Source organism: Pseudorca crassidens, chromosome X (assembly GCF_039906515.1).
Source record: "Pseudorca crassidens isolate mPseCra1 chromosome X, mPseCra1.hap1, whole genome shotgun sequence".
Classification (NCBI taxonomy): domain Eukaryota; kingdom Metazoa; phylum Chordata; class Mammalia; order Artiodactyla; family Delphinidae; genus Pseudorca; species Pseudorca crassidens.
Genome location: NC_090317.1, coordinates 15,596,990 through 15,614,450, shown reverse-complemented (window position 1 = coordinate 15,614,450; position 17,461 = coordinate 15,596,990). Strand labels below are relative to the sequence as shown.

The window sequence follows — 17,461 nt, the reverse complement described above, 5'->3', positions numbered from 1 at the left end:
TCGGCTCCTCCCTGTCCGTCCACGGTTCTTCCTTATCATTCCCGCTTCTCCCCTCCACTGGTTCCGATCTCGTGCATGGTGTGTGTCCTCAAGCGCTGAACCGGCTCCTAGAATGTGTACTCGTGGTTTCTGCCTGGGAACCAACCTCTGTCGCCTGTGGCCCACCCTCCCCGGGCTCAGGTGGCTGCTGGGGCTGGGGCTGCTCCCGGGGCTTAAGGCCGCCCGCTGCGCGGCTTTTTATCTTCCCGCGTTGGCTCAGGTCAACTTCTTCGAGGCAGACTGAGAGACTGCTGCCTGCAAGGTGAGGACTAGAGGGGGGAAGTGAGATGTGAGGGGAGGCTTCGGGTTGCAGTATGGGGCACACCGGGGTCGACCAGTGCTGGGAGCTCTCAGACTCTGACCCAGAATGCCAAAGCCCCCTCTGTGGGTGTGTTTCAGGGTCTTAATCGCTGAGCCTCGCACTTGGCGGATCCGGACCTCTCTTTTTCCCTGATCCTCTTTCCCTCCCTCTTGGCTCCTCCCCCTTCGTCTCTTTTCCTCTAACTCCCTCTCAGCTTCTCCTCCGCCCACCTCACAGCTCCTCCTTTTACGCTGTTCTCTCCGCTCCTAGTCCGTGGTCTCGGGCTTCTTCCTTTCCACTCCCTCTCGACTCCACCCCCTCCCTTCCCCTCTTCCCTCTAGGCTCCGCCCTCCCTCTCGGCCCCGGCCTCTTCCCTTATCTTGGTTCCTTTAGTTAGTTCCTGCTCCTGCTCTGTCCCGCCTACTCCCTCTCAGCCACTCCCCCTCCCCTTGGTTCCTACCTCTACCCCTTCCAATTGGCTGCTCCTCCACCTCTCAACTCCTCCTCCATCATAACTCCTCCCCTCCCCCTCCCGCTCGAAGGTTCTTTCCTCTCCTACTCTGTGTCTTCTCCCTCTCTCCCACTTCCTCTCCCTACTGTCCCCCTTATACTGAATATAATCTGCCTTTCAAGATTCACACACTCACTAGGTCTTCCTTAGATATAGTCCCACCATGTTTCTGTCACCCCTCACTCCTGTGGTCACACACTTTTACCTCCTTAATTCTTGTTAATTCACGTTGGTTTCTCCTGGGCCCTCTCCGCAAACAGCAAGATAATATTGTTTACCTCTCAGACTTGTGAGAATAAAATGAGACAACGTATGAAAAGCACTGACAAAAACACCTGGCACCTGGTAAGCCTTAAATAAATGGTAACCATTATCATTATGAGTTTTCTCTAGCCAGAGATTTCTGGCACAATTCCTCTTCTGCGTGTCCACCAAACCCCAATAATTTTTTGACTCCCTTCCTTGGCAGTCTTGTTTTTGTAACTGTAAACTCACTTTAAAAATTTTTTTTGGCAAGTAATCAATTCAAAAAGTATTAATGAATAGTAAGACTTATTTTCTGACCTCAGTTTGCCCAGTCGAGTGTGTGGGGTAATGTTCTCTTAGAAGGAACCACACAGGCATTACAGAGTTGAGAACAGTGCGAGGTGTGGTTTGACTGTAGACTTAGCCAAGTTGAAAGTTGGGGTTTTTAGAGGCCAGTTCTAGGTGCAGCAAACTTGCTCTTAATCCTGGAGCTTGCCTTTTCCTGTGAGAAGTATTGATGGTGGTGTTTTGAGCCATGATCTTGTGAAACACGTGTAACTAAGAAATAGCATTTAAAAATTACTTTACACCTGCCTTTTCTCTGACTGGTAATACCTAGTGCTGGCTCTTTATTTCAGCAGGCTTCCTAGCAAAGAAATATAATCTTTAACGAATTTCTTTCTTTTCTTTCTTTCTTCCTTCCTTCGTTGGGTCTTTGTTGCTGCACGCTAACTTTCTCTAGTTGCAGTGAGCGGGGTCTACTCTTCCTTGCAGTGTGCGAGCTTCTCATTGTGGTGGCTTCTCTTTGTTGCGGAGCATGGGCTCTAGGTGCGTGGGCTCAGTAGTTGTGGCACATGGGCTCAGTAGTTGTGGCTCGTGGGCTCTAGAGCACAGGCTCAGTAGTTGTGGCACACGGGCTTAGTTCCTCCACAGCATGTGGGATCTTCCCCGGCCAGGGCTCGAACCTGTGTCCCCTGCATTGGCAGGCGGATTCTTAACCACTGTGCCACCAGGGAAGTCCCAAGTTGAACATTTAAAAAATTGATTTGTGGAAACTCTTAAATAAGGAAACTAGTTCCTTGTTTGTGGCATCCTTTTCCAAGTTTGTCAGTTGTCTTTGGTTTTGCTTATTGTTTTTTTTTTTCTTTTGTCGTTTAGAAAAATTGGCTTTTATTCTATTTGTCAAATTTTTATGACTTCTGAGTTTTGTGCCCTATTTGAGAGATCTTTACCATACCAGCCAAGGTTATAAAATAATTCTCCTATGGTTTTTTTTTTTTTTTTTTTTTTGCTGTACGTGGGCCTCTCACTGTTGCGGCCTCTCCGGTTGCGGAGCACAGGCTCCAGACGCGCAGGCTCAGCGGCCATGGCTCACGGGCCCAGCCGCTCCGCAGCATGTGGGATCTTCCCAGCCCGGGGCACGAACCCATGTCCCCTGCATCGGCAGGCGGACTCTCAACCACTGCAGCACCAGGGAAGCCCTCCTATGGTTTCTTATATTACTTCTATGGTTTTAGTTTTAACATTTAAATAAGATTAACATTTTCTGCTGTAATATATGAGAGGAGCCCTCTTAATTTTTTTTTCAGATTGGTGACCAGTTGTCTTAACACCATTTATTGATTAATCTATCTTTTTTCCACTTGAGTTGAGAAACTATGAAGGTTCTTATAAATATAGTAAGCTCCAAATATGTATTTTATTTATTTATTTTTAAATTTTTATTTATTTATTTATATTTATTTTTGGCTGCATTGGGTCTTTGTTGCTGTGCGTGGGCTTTCTCTAGTTGTGGCGAGCAGGGGCTACTCTTTGTTGTGGTGCACGGACTTCTCATTGCAGTGGCTTCTCTTGTTGCAGAGCATGGGCTCTAGGCACGCGGGCTTCAGTAGTTGTGGCGCACGGGCTTAGTTGCTCCGTGGCACGTGGGATCTTCCCGGACCAGGGCTTGAACCCATGTCTCCTGCAGTGGCAGGCAGATTCTTAACCACTGTGCCACCAGGGAAGTCCTGCATTTTAAAATATAATTGAAATCTTATGTACTTTGTCAGTTTGGGGACTCTAGATGAGAACTATTATCTTTAATTATCTGCTGTCCTTTAGAAACCTTTGCCTATTCACCTTTATAAAACTATAACTCATATATGTTGCTATTGCTAAATTTCTGATTAGATTTCGCTAAGTGTAGATACAATTCTCTTGTTTACAGAGTTATAGTAAGGTTATTTACATGTGTTCCCAAGTGTGATAACTTTCCATGTCCTTGTCTTTAAAAAAGAAAAATCTAACCACATGGTATAGATGATAGCAGATGTTCAATCTTTTAAAAAGCAGCATATGAAATTTTGAAAAAGAATTACCCAAGTTCTGCTGTTTTAGTGATTTAAAAATTCCTGTCTGGTAAATTATCAAGAGCACAGCTGAGATCCAGGGAAGTAAGCAAAAGCGTCCTGTGAAGAGCCAGAAGAGATGTTATAATGTTCACGAACTAACTTCATGCTCTCAGACAGTCTTTTTGACATAGGCTTTTTTTTTTGGCCTTGCTGTGCGGCATATGGGACCTTAGTTCTCTGACCAGGGATGAAACCGAGGGCTCCAGCAGTGAGAGCACTGAGTCCTAACCACTGGACCGCCAGGGAATTCCCTCCATTTAAAGTTATTATAGGACTTCCCTGGTGTCGCAGTGGTTAAGAATCCTCCTGCCAATGCAGGGGATATGGGTTCGACCCCTGGTCCGGGAAGATCCCACAGGCCGTGGAGCAACTAAGCCCGTGCGCCACACCTACTGAGCCTGTGCTCTAGAGCCCACGAGCCACAACTTCTGAGCCAACGTGCCACAACTACTGAAGCCCGCACGCCTAGAGCCCGTGCTTTGCAGCAAGAGAAGTCACTGCAATGAGAAGCCTGCGCACCGCAATGAAGAGCAGCCCCCGCTCGCTGCAACTAGAGAAAGCCCACGCGCAGCAACGAAGACCCAACGCAGCCAAAAATAAAACATAAATAAATAAATAAATTTTTTAAAGTTATAAAATATTGGTTATATTCCCTGTGCTGTATGATATATCCTTGCAGCTTATTTCTATTATACACAGTAGTTTGTATCTGTTAATTCCCTACCCCTATCTTGCCCTTCCCCACATTCCTCTCCCCAGTGGTAACCACTAGTTTGTTCTCTATATCTGTGAGTCTGTTTCTGTTTTGTTATATTCATTCATCTTATTTTTTATTTTTTAATTAATTTATTTTTTTTCTTAGTGGTACGCGGGCCTTTCACTGTTGTGGCCTCTCCCGTTGCAGAGCACAGGCTCCGGACGCGCAGGCTCAGCGGCCATGGCTCACGGGTGCAGCCGCTCCGCGGCATGTGGGATCTTCCCAGCACGGGGCACGAACCCGTGTCCCCTGTATCGGCAGGCAGACTCTCAACCACTGCGCCACCAGGGAAGCACCATCTTATTTTTTAGATTCTACATATAAGTGATATCATACAGTATTTGTCTTTTTCTGTCTAACTTATTTTACGAAGCGTAATACCCTTCAGGTCCATCCATGGTGTTGCAAATGGCAAAATTTCATTCTTTTTAATGTCCTTTTTCACATAGTTTTAACAAATCTGATCATTTATTGCACACATTGAGGGCTTACCCTATAGCAGATTAGGGGGAAAAAAAGAAGGGAGAAAAGGCATAATGACAGCTGACAGCCAAGATGAAAGAGAAACTCTTTACAAAAAGAAAGGAAACTCTTTACAAACAAGTTTATGTTCTTTGGTAGGGGTGGAGGGGTGTGGGTAGCAGGGGTGTAAATAGTTATCTCTTGCCATTCAGTTTTGGGGCAAATAGCTGTTCTCATCTCATTTGATACTGGAGATGTCACAGAGTCAAAGCAGGTGCAATGATTGATGCTCAAAATGACCCTGAATCATCAAGGAAGGTTAAATTGTGATCGTAATGTTTTGTTTAAGATAGGAAAGAGTGAAGTGTATTTTAGAATAATCTTATAAAAATGGTTACAATAATGCAAAAAAAAGCACTTATGCAGGTAGCTTTAATTATTTCAAGTTCTTAACTTGAGTTCCATGGACTCTAGGGGCCCTATGAAGCCTCTTAAAGCTGAACAGGGAATTTGGTGAATATGTGTGCTTTTCTGGGGTGAGGAGCCATAGCTTTCATCCTATTCTCAAAGGATTCTATAATTAGAAAAGGTTAAGAGGTAACCTTAACCTGGCTGAGGTATCTGAAAAATTTATGTATTCAAAGACCCCGATGATGCCAGATAAATGAAATGTTATGAATTTATAGCTATACTGTTTTAAAAATTTATAACTGTACTGTGTTATAAATTTATAACATTGTGCTAAGTTATAAATTTACAACTATACAGTTATAAATTGATGGGAGCAATAGACCCAATTACCTTTCACTTACTTCATTATGTATTTTGCAAGTGCTACCTTATATTACTTTGTATTAGTAATGATTTTTTTTTTCCCTTCTTGTAGTCATCAGTAGCACTATTTGTAAATAGATTGGACTCAGTGGAATCTGTGCTACCTTATGAGTATAATACGTAAGTTGTAAGTATTATAATTATATCCAATATAATTGATATAATTGTGATTAATTTATATCATAATTATGATATAATTGTGTTAAAATGTGCCTTAAGTTTTTTTGTTTTTTCTGTGGTACGTGGGCCTCTCACTGTTGTGGCCTCTCCCGTTGCGGAGCACAGGTTCTGGACGCGCAGGCTCAGCGGCCATGGCTCACGGGTGCAGCCGCTCTGCGGCATGTGGGATCTTCCCGGACCGGGGCACGAACCCGTGTCCCCTGCATCGGCAGGCGGACTCTCAACCACTGCGCCACCAGGGAAGCCCGCCTTAAGTTTTTAAAGTTAGTGAACGAAAAACCTGAATATATTAAGAAATGTAGTGGTAATTTTATAATAAACGTAACAGAAAAAATGATTAGAATAGAGAGCTTTCAAGGTGAGACAAGTGCTTAAAAAACTAGGAAGTTGCCATACTTGATTTTTCTTTCTAAGAAAGGAAAATTATAAATTTACTACACTTTGAACTTGAAAAAATATCTTTGCAGAGTTGTATCTTATTTCTAAAATATCAAATACTAAGGTAGGTTTATACTAAGGTTTTTAATGGATGAAGGTGCTTAGTTTAGTAGTGAGTAGTTATTATAAGGTTCAGTATGATCATTCATTTGAGAATAACAACAAATGATGTACTTCTTAGAAAAAATGATTGTAGTTCCCTTTGGTATTACTTTATTTCTACTAATTAAGCAGAAATAAAATCAGGTCTGATTTTTATTAAAATACCAGGTGTAAATGTAGGGTGTTAGTATGAGAATTTAAAACATTACAGAGGCCTACCATTTATTTTATCTTTGACCTAAGCCATTTTACATTCAAATTTACTTAAAGGTAATTGTAGTTCTTTTCACCTAGTAACTATTTGATTTGTGAGTATGTGGGAATGTGTTTGGGGGTGTTTGTTTTTTAATTCCCCTTTGATCAGAATTGATAATTACAGTTTCTAAATGTCCCAGGTTAGAATCAGTACAGACTTTAAGCCATTGTTTCCTTATTTGTGCTTATATGTAATTTGAAGTTTAATCCTAAAAAGTGTTGTTTTCTTTTTGATTGTGATTACCTGCATTACGAAAGTCAAGAGCAGTACCATGAGCATTTAAAATAATGAATTCATAATTATCAGAGGTTAAACAGTTTAAAGAGGAACATATAATGAGGTCTATAAATCATAAATAGAAAGATTCTGGGTCATATTTTTAGAAGAATCTACCATTAAAAGTGGAGAGGCTAGGGCTTCTCTGGTGGCGCAGTGATTGAGAGTCCGCCTGCCGATGCAGGGACACGGGTTCGTGCCCCGGTCCAGGAAGATCCCACATGCTTGCGTACCGCAAAAAAAAAAAAAAAAAAAAAGTGGAGAGGCTAGATAAATTATAAGGACTGATTTCTTTGCTGATTTTTTTTTTACCTTACTTGAACCTCTTTTTTTTTTTTTTTGACTTCTGTCAAGACTCCGGAAAGAAAAGCCCTTCTGAAAATCCTGGACAAGTACTATTTGGAGAACGAATAACATCATCTCCTTATGAGGTTATTCAGTTGATCTTATTTTAAATCTTATTTTAAAATGAATCTTCTCAAAACCGACTACATATACAGCCATCCCTCGGTATCCATGGGGGATTGGTTCCAGGACTCACTGCAGATACCAAAATCCACATGTGCTCAAGCCCATAGTCAGCCCTCCACATAGGCAGGTTCCACATCTGCAGATTCAACCAACCACGGATCGTGTATTAAAGTTTACATTTGCCATCCACGGTTGGTTGAATCTGCGGGTGTGGAACCCATGGAATCAGAGTGCCCACTGTATATTTATTGAAAAAATGTGCATGTATCTGAACCCGGGTAGTTCAAACTTGTGTTGTCCAAGGGTCAACCATAATTGCACCAGAGTCTTTGCTTTAAAAGGAGGTAAAGAAAGAGGAAAGGAGGTAGAATCCGGCGTTGCCAGAAGAATATATTAATACAGTTGGCCCTCCAAATCCAAGGGTTCCGCATCTGAAGATTCAACCAACCTGGAATCGAAAATATTCGGGGAAATAAATTCCAGAAAGTTCCCAAAAGCAAAACTAGAATTTACATAGCACTTACATTGTGTATTAAGTATTATAAGTAATGTAGAGATGGTATGAAGTACAGCTGGCCCTTGAACAACACAGGTTTGAACTGCGTGGGTCTACTTATACCCCGATTTTTTTCAGTATATGACCTGTGGTTGGCTGAATCCCTGCATGTGGAACCTGATTCAGAGGAACCATCTATGTAGAGGGCCAACTATAAGTTACAGGTAGATTTTCAACATCAGGGAGGGTTGGCCCCCTAACCTCTGCATTGTTCAAGGGTCAACTGTATAGGGGAGGATGTGTGTAGGTTATATGCATAATATACTCCACCATTTTATATGAGGGACTTGAGCAATGGTGGATTTTGGTATCTGTGGATTTTGATATCCTTGGGAGTTCTAGAACCAATCCTCCACTGATACTGAGGGATGACACTATATGCTCTTTAAGCTATCTGCAGTAGTTGGTGGTTTCACACAAAGGTTTTACCTTTCAAGTTTTATTTTTGCTTCATAAAAAAAGTTTAATTTTTTGTTCTTGCATATTTTGGGTAGGGTGATATGAGTAGATGTAATTGGACTCTCAGTGTCTATTGATATTGACCTTGATATCTTAATAGATATGGGGATAGAGTAAGGATGTTTTCAAGAGCAGTCATGGTTATGAAGGCACTAACTTTTTTCTTCTTTTTTCTCAACTTCATTGAAGTATAACTGAAGTACAATAAACTACACGTATTGAAAGTGTATAATTTGATCAATTTTAATATATGTGAAACCATCAGACGTTAGCTTGTTTTACAACTTTTTATTTTGAAATGATTACAGATTCACAGGAAGCTACAAAAAAATGAACAGGTAGGTCTTGTGTACCCTTTACCCAGGTTTGCCCAATGGTAACATCTTGCATGACTATAGTACAATAGCAAAACCAGGGAATTGACGTTGGACAATGCATAGACCTTTCTCAGATTTCACTAGTTTTACATGCACTCTTGTGTGTGTGTGTGTGTGTGTGTGTGTGTGTGTGTGATATGCAGATTTATGTACACACCAGCACAGTCAATACACAGCATAGTTCCATCAGCACAAGGCTCCCTCATGCTGCCCATTTTCTGTTCTTTTTCTATTTAGTTTTCAAAATTCTTTGTATATTCTATCAATAGTTATGATTCCTTTATTGCAACAGTAGTTTGCAAATAGTTTCTCCCAGTCTGTGGCTTGTGTTTTCGTGTTCTCTATAGGGTCTTTCACAAAGCAAATGTTTTAAATTTTATGCGGTCCAGTAATCAAGTTTTCCTTTTATGCATCATGCTTCTGGTGTCAAGTCTGAGAAGACTTTGCATAGCCTTAGGTCCTGAAGACTTTCTTCTAAAAGTTTTATAATTTGACTTTATATATTTAAGTCTGATCCATTTCGAGTTATTTTTTGTATAAGGTGTGAGGTCTGGGTTGAAATTCTCTTTTTTTTTGCCTGTAGATGTGCAATTGCTTCAGTACCATTTGCTGGAAAGACCTTTTCAGCAATTTCAGTTCTTCCTCCACTTACTTGCTTTTAAATCTTTGTGAAAAAATCACTTGGGCCTAGTTGTGTAGGTCTGTTTCTGGGTTCTCTATTGATGTGTTCCATTGGTCTGTGTGCTAGGCATTCGCTTTTCGATGATTAAAGTTGCACACAATTCTCCTGTGGAGTACCATTATCCTAAGAGAAAAGTGCGCCTTTCCAAGAAATGCTATCCTTTGGACGGAAGAAACATGACAGTTTAGTTCAGTTGCCAATAAGGAATTTTAGGGTTAATATTTGTATGATTTCAGGATATGAACTGTTAAATTTTCATTGTTTATTCTTGCTTATTGTTTTCTGATGAACCACATTGGCACTTCATCTTGATAATCTCCTGTAGCTAGACTTTGTAAACAAGAGGTTTCATATTAAAAGTATCAGATATTTTATTATCACTTTTTTTGGTAACAGCTTTATTGGAGATCATTCACATACCAAATAATTCACCCACTCATAAGTGTCCATTCAATGCTTTTTAGTATACTCATGGAGTTGTGTAACCAGCACTATAACCAATTTTATTATCAGTTTTAAGTGAAGGGTTGTAGATCAGGGTAGTTTTTAGAAAGCTACAGTGGATTTTATTTATTTATTTATTGGCTGCACTGTGAGGCTTGCAGGATCTTAGTTCCCCAACCAGGGATGGAACCTGCACCCCCTGCAGTGGAAGCATGAAGTACTAACCACTGGACTGCCAGGGAATTCCTGCTACAATGGACTTTATACCCCACCTTTTATAACACTGAAGAAGGCAAATTCTTCTGTTTAGTGGTGAAAGCAGTGTGTGTGTGTGTGTCTGTGTGTGTGTGTGTGTGTCTACTGTAATCATTTTAGGTATGAACTGAAATGTAGAGGAGATAGTGCTGAGAATGATGGCATACTGAAGTCTCTGAAGAAGTTTTATTTGTAAGATAAAGTGCTTGTTTTGTGACAGTTGATTTATACAATTTAGTCAAATCTCTTAATATTTTTAATTTTCTTTCTTAATAGTTTTAACAAGACAGAAACGTGTAAAAGTTTGTGTAAAATCTTATGATACAGCAAATGAAAATCAAAAGAAAAAGCTGTCCATCTTTGTCTCTTGTACTAGTCTTTATTTTAAAGTCTTTCTTTCTCTTTTTTTCTGCGGTACGTGGGCCTCTCACTGTCATGGCCTCTCCCGTTGTGGAGCACAGGCTCCGGACGCACAGGCTCAGTGGCCATGGCTCATGGGCCTAGCCACTCCGCGGCATGTGGGATCTTCCTGGACCGGGGCACGAACCCGTGTCCCCTGCATCGGCAGGCGGACTCTCAACAATTGTGCCACCAGGGAAGCCCTAAAGTCTATTTTGTCTGATATGAGAATCGCTACTCCAGCTTTCTTTTGATTTCCATTTGCATGGAATGACTTTTTCCATCCCCTCACTTTCAGTCTGTATGTGTTCCTAGGTCTGAAGTGGGTCTCTTGTAGACAGCATATATATGGGTCTTGTTTTTGTATCCATTCAGCCAATCTGTGTCTTTTGGTTGGAGCATTTAATCCATTTACATTTAAGGTAATTATCGATGTGTATGTTCCTATTACCATCTTCTTAATTGTTTTGGGTTTGTTATTGTAAGTCTTTTCCTTCTCTTGTGTTTCCTGCCTAGAGAAGTTCCTTTAGCATTTGTTGTAAAGCTGGTTTGGTGGTGCTGAATTCTCTTAGCTTTTGCTTGTCTATAAAGGTTTTAATTTCTCTGTCGAATCTGAATGAGATCTTTGCTAGGTAGAGTAATCTTGGTTGTAGGTTCTTCCCCTTCATCACTTTAAATATGTCCTGCCACTCCCTTCTGGCTTACAGAGTTTCTGCTGAAATATCAGCTGTTAACCTTATGGGGATTCCCTCGTATATTATTTGTTGTTTTTCCCTTGCTGCTTTTAATATTTTTTCTTTGTATTTAATTTTTGACAGTTTCATTAATATGTGTCTTGGCATGTTTCTCCTTGGATTTATCCTGTATGGGACTCTCTGTGCTTCCTGGACTTGATTAACTATTTCCTTTGCCATATTAGGGAAGTTTTCAACTACAATCTCTTCAAATATCTTCTCAGTGCCTTTCTTTTTCTCTTCTTCTTCTGGAACCCTTATAATTCGAATGTTGGTACATTTAATGTTGTCCCAGAGGTCTCTGAGACTGTCCTCAATTTTTTCATTCTTTTTTCTTTATTCTGCTCTGCAGTAGTTATTTCCACTATTTTATCTTCCAGGTCACTTATCCATTCTTCTGCCTCAGTTCTTCTGCTATTGATTCCTTCTAGAGAATTTTTAATTTCATTTATTGTGTTGTTCATCATTGTTTGTTTGCTTTTTAGTTCTTCTAGGTCCTTGTTAAACGTTTCCTGCATTTTCTCCATTCTATTTCCAAGATTTTGGATCATCTTTACTATCATTACTCTGAATTCTTTTTCAGGTCGTCTGCCTATTTCCTCTTCATTTGTTTGGTCTCGTGGGTTTTTACCTTACTTGTTCATCTGCTGTGTGTTTCTCTGTCTTCTCATTTTTCTTAACTTACTGTGTTTGGGGTCTCCTTTTCGCAGGCTGCAGATTCGTAGTTCCTGTTGTTTTTGGTGTCTGTCCCCAGTGGCTAAGGTTGGTTAGGTGGGTAGTGTAGGCTTCCTGGTGGAGGGGACTAGTGCCTGTGTTCTGGAGAATGAGGCTGGATATTGTCTTTCTGGTGGGCAGGACCGTGTCCGGTGGTGTGTTTTGGGGTGTCTGTGACCTAATTATGATTTTAGGCAGCCTCTCTGCTAATGGGTGGGGTTGTGTTCCTGTCTTGCTAGCTGTTTGGCATAGGGTGTCCAGCACTGTAGCTGGTTTTTGAGTGGAGCTGGGAGGATGATTCACTTTAATCATCGAAAAGTGAATGCCTGACACACAGACACAGATGATACAAATAGATGGAGAGATATACCGTTCTTGGATTGGAAGAATCAACATTGTGAAAATGACTCTATTACCCAAAGCAGTCTACAGATTCAATGAAATCCTTATCAAACTACCACTGGCATTTTTCACAGAACTAGAACAAAAAATTGCACAATTTGTATGGAAACACAAAAGACCCCGAATAGCCAAAGCAATCTTGAGAAAGAAAAATGGAGCTGGAGGATTCAGGCTCCCTGGCTTCAGACTATACTACAAAGCTACAGTAATCAAGAAGTATGGTACTGGCACAGGACCAGAAATATAGATCAATGGAACAGGATAGAAAGCCCAGAGATAAACACATGCACATATGGTCACCTTATCTTTGATAAAGGAGGCAAGAATGTACAATGGAGAAAAGACAGCCTCTTCAATAAGTGGTGCTGGGAAAATTGGACAGCTACATGTAAAAGAATGAAATTAGAACACTCCCTAACACCATGCACAAAAATAAACTCCAAATGGATTAAAGACCTAAATGTAAGTCCAGACACTATCAAACTCTTAGAGGAAAACATAGGCAGAACACTCTATGACATAAATCACAGCAAGATCCTTTTTTACCCACTTCTTAGAGAAACGGAAATAAAAACAAAAATAAACAAATGAGACCTAATGACACTTAAAAGCTTTTGCACAGCAAAGGAAACCATAAAGAAGATGAAAACACAACTCTTGAAATGGGAGAAAATATTTGCAAATGAAGCAACTGACAAAGGATTAATCTCCAAAATTTACAAGCAGCTCATGCAGCTCAATATCAAAAAACCAAACAACCCAATCCAAAAATGGGCAGAAGACCTAAACAGACATTTCTCCAAAGAAGATATACAGATAGCCAACAAATACATGAAAGAATGCTCAACATCACTAATCATTAGAGAAATGCAAATCAAAAGTACAATGAGGTATCACCTCACACCAGTCAGAATGTCCATCATCTAAAAATCTATAAACAATAAATGCTGGAGAGGGTGTGGAGAAAAGGGAACCCTCCTGCACTGTTGGTGGGAATGTAAATTTATACAGCCACTATGGAGAACAGTATGGAGGTTCCTTAAAAAACTAAAAATAGAACTACCATACGACCCAGCAGTCTCACTCCTGCACATATACCCTGAGAAAACCATAATTCAAAAAGAGTCATGGGGCTTCCCTGGTGGTGCAGTGGTTGAGAGTCCGCCTGCTGATGCAGGGGGCGTGGGTTCGTGCCCCGGGAAGATCCCACATGCCGTGGAGTGGCTGAGCCCGTGAGCCATGGCTGCTGAACCTGTGCGTCCGGAGCCTGTGCCCTGCAACGGGAGAGGCCACAACAGTGAGAGGTCCGCATACCACAAAAAAAAAAAAAAAGAAAAAGAAAAAAGAAAAGAGTCAGGGACCACAATGTTCATTGCAGCTCTATTTACAATAGCCAGGACATGGAAGTAACCTAAGTATCCATTGACAGATGAATGGATAAAGAAGATGTGGCCCATATATATATTGGAATATTACTTAGCCATAAAAAGAAATGAAACTGAGTCATTTATAGTGAGGTGGATGGACCCAGAGTCTGTCATACAGAGTGAAGTAAGTTAGAAAGAGAAAAACAAATACCATATGTTAACACGTATATATGAAATCTAAAAAAAAAAATGATCATGAGAAACCTAGTGGCAGGACGGGAATAAAGATGCAGACCTACTAGAGAATGGACTTGAGGTCATGGGGAGGGGGAAGGGTAAGCTTGACAAAGAGAGAGTGGCATGGACATATATACCTTACCAAATGTATAACCGATAGCTAGTGGGAAGCAGCCGCATAGCACAGGGAGATAAGGCCGGTGCTTAGTGACCACCAAGAGGGGTGGGATAGGGAGGGTGGGAGGGAGGGAGACGCAAGAGGGAAGAGATACGGGGATATATGTATATGTATAGCTGATTCACTTTGTTATAAAGCAGAAACTAACTCACCATTTTAAAGCAATTATACTCCAATAAACGTGTTTAAAAAAAAACAAAAGAAAAAGGTGGATTTCTTTTTTAAAAAATTATTTATTTATTTTTGACTGCGTTGGGTCTTTGTTGCTGTGCGCGGGCTTTCTCTAGTTGCGACGAGGGGCTACTGTTCGTTGCAGTGTGCAGGGTTTTCATTGCTGTGGCTTCTCTTGTTGTGGAGCATAGCCTCTAGGCATGCGGGCTAAAGTAGTTGTGGCTCAAGGGCTGTAGAGCGCAGGCTTAGTAGGTGTGGCTCAAGGGCTTAGTTGCTCCGCAGCATGTGGGATCTTCCCAGACCAGGGCTTGAACCTGTGTCCCCTGCATTGGCAGGTGGGTTGTTAACCACTGCACCGCCAGGGAAGCCCAAAAACTCGATTTCTTGAAGAGAGGAATATAACTGAATTATCAACATCAGTGTTGTGTTTGGCATCTGAAATCACATGACTTAATTTTTCACTTCCTTTCAGAAGTAGTTTTAATAACTATTTAATATCTACTGAAATTGTATACTATTTTTTGTGACTTGAGTTTGATTAAAAATCTGAACTTAAATGTATGTAAGATGATGTTAGTATTGCTTGATTTGAAATGCTTTTTAAATCTTTTCCTTAAAAAATATTTATATTTAGGATTATTGATAATATGCCAGTGATATGGTGTCATGATATGGAAGATGGAAAGAAGTACTGCACACCAGGATTTCCAATAGGATGTTTTATTGCCCAACATGGCATATCGAAAGATGCTTGCATTATCCATGTAAGTATTGAGAACTTACTACAGAAATATAAGAATGTGGCTTCATTTACAATTTGCTTTCTATTATAGTCACTTAACAAACATGAATGGGACACCTACCATCTTCTCGGTTTGGGGCTACGTGTTGGGGATACAAAGACAAGTGGTCCCTGCCCTCTAGAAGTTCACAGTCCTATGTAGGGAGATAGACTTGTAAGCAAATCGCTGTGATAAAATGTCATGTGCTAGGAGACTAAGGGGCAGTGAGGATATAATGGAGGGAATGAAAAAGTATTTGTCAGATGAATGGGTGGGTGAGCATTTCTAGTAGGGAAATCAGTGTGGTCCAAAGCTTGGAAGTCTGAAACAGCATACTGTGATTGGGGGACTGTGAATAATCGAGTGTGTTTGTGACATAAGATTTGTGGTTTGGGGGGTGCAGGTAGAGAGGAAGCGCAGAAGGGGGTTGGGGGAATTCCCTGGCGTTCCAGTGATTAGTACTCCATGGTTCCACTGCAGGGGGCCCGGGTTCAATTCCTGGTTGGGGAACTACGATCCTGCATGTTGAGCCACAGGGCCAGAAAAAAAGCGGGCGGCGGATAGGCAGAAGCCAGATCATGGCAGGAGGTCCTGTATGCAATGGTAAGGAAAATAGCATTGAATGCCTGTTATGAGCCAGGAGCAATGTTATATCACTCTATATACAGTGACTAATTCAACCCTTAGAATAGCCCTGTTGCTAGAATCTACTACTGCTGTTTTACAGATGATGAAATTCAATCTCAGAGACGGTAAGGGACATGACTAGGGGCATACCGCTAGTAAGTGGCAGACATAGGACTCCAACTCAGACCTTTTTTATTTTATATATTTATTTTTATTGGGATATAGTTGCTTTACAATGTTGTGTTAGTTTCTGCTGTACAGCGAAGTGAATCAGCTATATGTATACATGTATCCCTTTTTTTGGATTTCCTTCCCATTTAGGTTACCACAGACCACTGAGTAGAGTTCCTTATGCTATACAGTAGGTTCTCATTAGATATCTATTTTATACACAGTATCAATAGTGTATATATGTCAATCCCCGTCTCCCAATTCATTCCACTGCCCCCTTTCCCCCTTGGTATCCATACGTTTGTTTGTTCTCTATGTCTGTGTCTTTATTTCTGCTTTACAAATAGGTTCATCTGTACCATTTTTCTCGATTCCACATATATGCGTTAATATACGATATTTGTTTTTCTCTTTCTGACTTACTTCACTCTGTATGACACTCTCTAGGTCCATCCACCTTGCTAGAAATAACTCAATTTCATTTCTTTTTTATGGCCGAGTAATATTCCATTGTATGTATATACCACATTTTCTTTATCCATTTATCTGTCAGTGGACATTTAGGTTGCTTCCATGTCCTGTCTATTGTAAATAGTGCTGCAGTGAACATTGGGGTGCATGTGTCTTTTTGAATACACCCAGTAGTGGGATTGCTGGGTCATATGGTAGTTCTATTTTTAGTTCTTTAAGGAACCTCTATACTGTTTTCCATAGTATAGTGGCTGTATCAATTTACATTCCTACCAACAGTGCAAGAGGGTTCCCTTTTCTCCACACCCTCTCCAGCATTTATTGTTTGTAGATTTTTTTGATGGTGGCCATTCTCACCAGTGTGAGGTGATACCTAATTGTAGTTTTGATTTGCATCTCTCTGATAATTAGTGATGCTGAGCATCTTTTAATGTGCATCTTGGCCATCTGTATGTCTTCTTTGGAGAAATGTCTATTTAGGTCTTCTGCCCATTTGTGGATTGAGTTGTTTGTTTTTTTGATATTGAGCTGCATGAGCTGTTTATATATTTTGGAGATTAACCCTTTGTCAGTTGCTTCATTTGCAAATATTTTCTCCCATTCTGAGGGTTGTCTTTTCGTGTTGTTTATGGTTTCCTTTGCTATGCAAAAGCTTTTAAGGTCCCATTTGTTTATTTTTGTTTTTATTCTCATTACTATAGGAGGTGGGTCAGAAAAGATCTTGCTGTGATTTATGTCAGAGTGTTCTTCCTATGTTTTCCTCTAAGAGTTTTATAGTGTCCGGTCTTACATTTAGGTCTTTTTTTTTTTAACATTTAATTAATTAATTAATTTTATTTTTTGGCTGTGCCGTGTGTTAGTTGTGGCATGCGGGCTCTTCATTGTGGGCATGTGGGATCTTTCATTGTGGTGTGCAGGCTTCTTTCTAGTTGTGGCATGTGGGTTTTCTCTTCTCTAGCTGTGGTGCACGGGCTCCAGGGCACATGGGCTCTGTAGTTTGTGGCACGCGGGCTCTCTAGTTGAGGTGCATGAACTCAGTAGTTGTGGCCCGAGGGCTTAGTTTCCCTGCGGCATGTGGGATCTTAGTTCCCCGACCAGGGATCGAACCCATGTCCCCTGCATTGTGAGGCAGATTCTTTACCACTGGACCACCAGGGGAGTCCCTACAT

The 17,461-nt window shown here is 40.8% G+C and overlaps 1 pseudogene; it reads left to right on the top strand.

Annotated features, from left to right (window-relative positions):
• Window positions 1-17,461, top strand: part of LOC137217195 (transmembrane 9 superfamily member 2-like) — a 102,393-nt pseudogene continuing 84,932 nt past the window's right edge.